At 34.8% G+C, this 6,015-nt stretch overlaps 1 long non-coding RNA gene across 1 annotated transcript; it reads left to right on the top strand.

The window, feature by feature from the left end:
* Nucleotides 1-1,465: 1,465 nt before the first annotated feature.
* LOC140321221 (uncharacterized) lies at nucleotides 1,466-3,471 on the top strand. The gene is made up of 3 exons (XR_011918859.1): nucleotides 1,466-1,567; nucleotides 2,395-2,634; nucleotides 3,332-3,471. It is a non-coding gene; the product is annotated as an uncharacterized lncRNA (long non-coding RNA).
* Nucleotides 3,472-6,015: the final 2,544 nt, after the last annotated feature.

Raw genomic sequence — 6,015 nt, 5'->3', positions numbered from 1 at the left:
GTGGTTCCAGAGTCATCCTCATGATAAGCCTTACCCAAATACATTTCAAGGCTATATTTTTCTTCTGTTTGTCCTTTATAATAAATCTGGAAGTCATAGCTCATGTTCACATGCTGTAGTGATGGTCCTTTTTTGGCTTTTTTTGGACATAGTAAATGCAGTTCTAAAATAGATTCTGAAGTAATGTATTGCAATTGTCAGGGATTTATGAGGCTTTATAAGGATGTGTAAACAACCTGGAAGAAAAATATTTCTGTTTCATGAAACCTAAAATATGTTATACTATTAGAAATTGAAAAAAAATCAAAACTAAATATAAACAGTGCAAATAAAAACAAAATGATAACAATATCTATTACAAGTAATATATTACAAATAAAAAGCCAAATAGCATAAAAACCTGATACAAATTTGAACTTAGAGACCCATGGAAAACAATATAGAAACTGTCATACAGTGGGCATGCAGAAGACAGCAAGCTGGCTTGTAAAAGGGGAGAAGACCAGAAATTGATGTGATGTTTGTTTAGAGGACCCAATTTCTATAATTTAATCCCCCTGCATACCTCTCATTGTGAGACTACTCCCCTGTAGAAGAGCACATGTAAGCAAGGGAGAGGAAATATGTAGGAAAAGTGCTGAAGGTGACGGAATGCACAGGGAAGGGTACACAGTGGGATTGAAATTCAGCACTGGGTTGTATATTTCTCAGTGGCAAGGGAGCAGTGTAAGTGCTTGAATTGCACTTGAACTCTCTGTGCTGCTTTTTCTACTGTCACAGGCTGAAGGATAAACAAGCCCTATGTTACACAAGTGTAGCAGAGTAAATTCAAGTCTTTTGCTCTGATCAATAGGGCTGTGCTGTGCTGTATGGTGTAGTTGTGTATATCTCCGAATTAGAAGTACAAATTCTTTGACAGGTAAAGCAACTCCCATATATGTATTTCTTCTGTTTATTTTGAGTTTAGGAGGTATAGGGCATTATAAAATCAGCAGTTTGGCTGCCACTGTTTTTGTATTTAGTGCCGCAAGGTACTGATGCTAATGTGAGCCTGCCTTTGCCTTAGCCTAATACCTTTAAGTACATGCTCTGGATTTCCCCCTTCCCTCTGTCTGAAGAGTGAAAGTGGGGTTTCTTTTGGACTCTAAACATAAATCATGTTCATAGACTTGTTGCTGTTTTTGTAGATCTATCATTGGTAACCCCAATAGTCATGGCTGTAGGGCAGTGATTTTAAAACTGTAATGCCAATATTTTCAGTTTTTTATTCTATGAATTTGCACAATAATATGGCCTTACTTCTTATTTTTCTGTCATTTAATTGTTGTTATTAAAGTTAATGTATAAATAAAATTTGTCCATGTTCTGCTTTGTACCTTCCTAAACAATAATCAAGTTATTTTAAGTTTTTGTTTACAAAATTAGACATTATCTAATTCTAAATGTACTTTTTTTTTATTATTCAATTGACAGCGGTCACACATCCCTTACAGTTACTGGTACCAATCTTGATATCATACAGGAGCCAAGAATTCGAGTCAAGTATAATGGCAAGGAATCTGTGAATGTACGTCTGCCTCTGTCTTTTTATTTTTTCCACAAGATTTTTTTGCTTGTTTAGCTGAGTTGAATGATAATCAAGAATAAGTACTGTAGTGTGGTAATGTATGCAGATTTGGATTGTTTGTTGTGCCGTAACTTGATCTATACATTTTTCTTTGCATAATCTGCAACAATTTTGTGCAATATTTAGATAGCATAGCACCACCTACTGCTAGTAGGAAGAACTAAAGTGCAATAAATCATGCTAGTTTTAATGCAGTAGTTGTATGTTTCTTTTTTTAATCAGCAAGGTTTTAAAGCAAAGCATTATTATTAGTAAAGAACAAATGTAAAGACATACTTTTTATAAAAAAAAAATCCCAAACTCTGAAGGTCCAGGAGTGGATTATAACATCATTTTCCAGAAATTAAAAAAAAAAAAAACATTGTAAAGACATACTTTTTATAAAAAAAAAATCCCAAACTCTGAAGGTCCAGGAGTGGATTATAACATCATTTTCCAGAAATTAAAAAAAAAAAACATTAATGCAAATACTGGTTCTGCCTGTCACAAGTTTCCTAAGTTTCTCAAGCTTGTTGCAATATAAATGCTGATTTTATTTAACTCCGTATAACATAGGTCTCTTCGTCAGACCAAATATATACTAATATGGTACAGTCCATTTTCAATATTATAGATTTTTTTGTGCATTCCTAATTTTATTGGTATATACAAAATTATCATACCCATGCTGCAAACAACCCATTACAGTACATGTACATCTATTTTATACTTATTATGTTATAATTAAAAATTCTACATGGTAATGTAATAATATTTTTTCCCATCAGGTTTGTAAGATAGTTAATGCCTCCTCTCTGACGTGTTGGGCCCCTGCCCTTACTCCAGAATATCGGCCCGGACTCGATGCTGTTGAAAGGCCAGACGAGTTTGGATTTATCTTCAATAATGTGCAGTCTCTCCTGATTTTCAATAATACGAAATTCATCTATTACCCCAACCCAACATTTGAGCTTCTCAGCGCTACAGGCATACTTGAGCAAAAGCCTGGCACTCCAATTATACTAAAGGTGAAGGCACATCACAAAAATGACAGTAAAAAATAACATAAAATTATTGGCTTAACTCATGTTTGTTTTATAAAGTCTAACACTGTAAATTGAAGATTTGAAAGTGCTGGTATTTTCTAAATCACAGGCTATGGTATATATTGTGGGGAGTTTAAAGTTCATATTTCAGATGGACATGCTTAGGGAAATGGGTGTGCAACAACAGACTTAATGCAGGCAACATCTTTCTATTTATGGTTCCAAAAACATTAATTAGTATTCATTTAAACATAATATTATTGCAGGATTAGTCATTTGGAGCAATATGAAGGTTGCAAGCATTAAAATACAATTATGTATGTCATGAGATGCAGTCTAAACCAGTGGCCTGAATGTAGTGCAATTAATCAAGGCTGCATTGTCTACAGAGGGCCACACCTGTTAAATTGCAAAATAAAAACAGATTATAGCACTTAGGTACATTACATTTATTAACAATTGCAACTTACAATATTTTAATTACCAACCATTACATTTACATAAAGAAGTGTAGCTATTATCAAGCCAAGAACAGATGGGGCCTTTTTAGCTGAAATTCTCAATCTGCTAGGGAGGGGGGTTGCAAAAAATTTAAAAGTAGCAGTATGACATGCTTTTTCTAATGTTGACTAATGTACCCACAAAGGTTTGTGTTAATGTGATATTACTTTTTAAACAGGGGAAGAACTTGTGTCCACCTGCAGCAGGAGGAGTAAAGCTGAATTACACTGTTTTTATTGGTGACACACCTTGTGATGTTACGGTTTCTGAAACTCAGCTTCTCTGCGAGTCACCTAATTTTACTGGCCAACATAAAGTGACTGTAAGTTTCTCAATATTATTAATAATAATAATAATAATAATAATCAGTATTTATATATCGCCAACAAATTACGCAGTGCTGTACATTAAATAGGGGTTGTAAATCACAGACAAACATAGACAGTGACACAGGAGGATGGGATGACCCTTCTAAAAGAGTTTACAAGGAGGTGGGGGAAGTAAGACACATGTGGGAGTTTACGTTAGTTTAGCTGAAATAAGGAAAGGATTGGCAGGGAAAGAATGTTATAAAGAGGGATGGCATGTTTCTTAGACATTGGCAACTGTTCTAGGATGGTAATTAATACAAATATTCACTGCTGCCATGAAACTTGTGCAAGTCAAAAAAACCTTTGTGGACTTTTACAGAAATTAAACTTTCCTATACAGAAATAAACTTGCCTCCTCACCCAATTTAGAATACAGCTTCTTAGGAGGACATGGGAGTATTTGTATCATCTCTTTACAGCAGCCTTGTTCCTAGTGTTTGTATCACTCTCTTCCAGGTTTCATTTTTAACAAGGAAACTGAGGGATATGCTAGATAATTGATCTGCAGATATGTAACCCTATGATAGGATTAGATTTGCCACCTTTTCTGGGAAAAAAAATAACATCCTTCTGGTCTTTTTTTCTGTTTTATACCATTAGCAGCAAGTCCAATTTTACAGAGCTGTTGACAACCCCTAGAGGGTACTGATCCCTACCGCCCATTATACAAACTAGCTGTCAGAACATTTACTTTTACAGAGTCCTTGGTTCTGCCTATGAATTTTATGGACACACACTTTTGTACCCTAAAAGTGTGGGATGTCCTTACAAACAGATGACACCCTAGCTGCATAAAAATGTCAACCATTTCATTTTAAGTTTTTGATTTTTAAACTGTCACTGCCCAAAACTGCAAAAAGTTTCATGTTTATTGTCCTCTGTTTATCCTAAACCATTTCAACCTATGCAACATGCAACAGCTCATCTTTTATTGACTACAATTTTTTTTATTTCTGCTACAGGCCTATTGGTTTGGTTTGGCAAATATGCTGTCATTACTAATATAACCCACAATATATGTATATTTTATGGTAAATACACATAAATTGGGAAGTAACCCAGTCTGATTTTCTTTCTGTACAGCCACTACTAAAATACCTATTTATATTAGTTTTAGTTGTTATCTCCAAATATGTTTGACAGTAGTTGTTTGTCACTGAATTTCTGCTTTGTAGAACTGTGTTCCTGACATAATACTCATAAAGGGGTCAAGATTCAGTGATCATTCTTTGTGATCATATTTTAACTTTTACTCTGGTGCCAGCTTTTTACAAATACTTCTGTAATTGCCAACTTCTGCAATAGATGTCAGTCAAAACCACTTTTACTTGTAGTTGTAATTGATTTGTCTCTAACTCAAGGAAACTGCAACTTCATCCATCTATGCTATGCTAAATAATTGTTTCTTTTGCTATGGCTATCAGCTTTTGCAGAGCTGCAGACAGACATCAATGAGTTAACTAGTGACTTGGATCGCTCAGGAATTCCCTACCTGGATTACCGTACCTATGCAATGCGAGTGCTATTCCCAGGCATAGAAGATCACCCTGTGCTTAGAGAATTAGAGGTCAGCAATTATTTATTTATTTATTTCTTTTTTTAAATATGTTATTGCTATGTATTTTTATTTGTTGTTTTGTCATTGGCTTTTTTTGTGTTATATTAGTGAGACCATGCAGGGTTCAATGCAATTTCTTTGTAAAATTAAATGTATTGCAGCACAGCGTAATTGTATATATTAACAGGTTGCACCTGCTTTAAAAGTGACATTTAGCTTATTATTGTCTGATATACCATGCTGTAATTTCGCTTGTTCCTTTAGATTTGTGTATAATCTACACAGTTGCACATCTTCTCCTTTGTCTGTCAGCAAAAACATTAGTGAATTTTAGCCATAATTTCTCAGGCTGCTGGTGCAGCCTGTTTTCTGTTAACTCTCTGTCTTCGTACAGTTATGGGTCATTGACCCACAGCGATAGAGTGCAGCCCAGCTAGAAGTCAGTGCAAATATGCTGGTAATGAATTTCAGGAAAGGTAATGGCCTCATATTAAATCTGTCTCAAAGGAGGCAGAGATTAGAGGGGGCCAGAAATTCACATGGGAGAGGCGGTGAGGTTGGCTGCACAGAGGTGGTTTGGTTTATGCATAACGATAATTAACAAGAAGCAAAGGAACAAAATGACAATTTTAGAGAACACTGCTTCTTTCTAAAATGTTATAAGGCTAGGCACACAATAACATGGAATTTGGGAGCAATATGAATATTCTACATCTCTGCAGCATTGAATCGCTAAATACATTGATTTGTTTTAAATCTCATTTTCATATTGTTAAATGATAGTTATTACAATTGATTACCTAATAATTTTTCCTGAAAATGTCGTCTTTGAGCGGTTAATGCTTCCATTCTTTTTCATTAAATCTCCAGCACAATTGCTTTCTACAAATAGCCCTACATTCGATAAAGAAAGGCAACTATAGCAATTTCTGC

Source organism: Pyxicephalus adspersus, unplaced genomic scaffold (assembly GCF_032062135.1).
Source record: "Pyxicephalus adspersus unplaced genomic scaffold, UCB_Pads_2.0 Sca1414, whole genome shotgun sequence".
Taxonomy (NCBI): domain Eukaryota; kingdom Metazoa; phylum Chordata; class Amphibia; order Anura; family Pyxicephalidae; genus Pyxicephalus; species Pyxicephalus adspersus.
The sequence above is the reverse complement of the archived record's forward strand: the minus strand, read 5'-3'. Positions and strand labels throughout refer to the sequence as shown.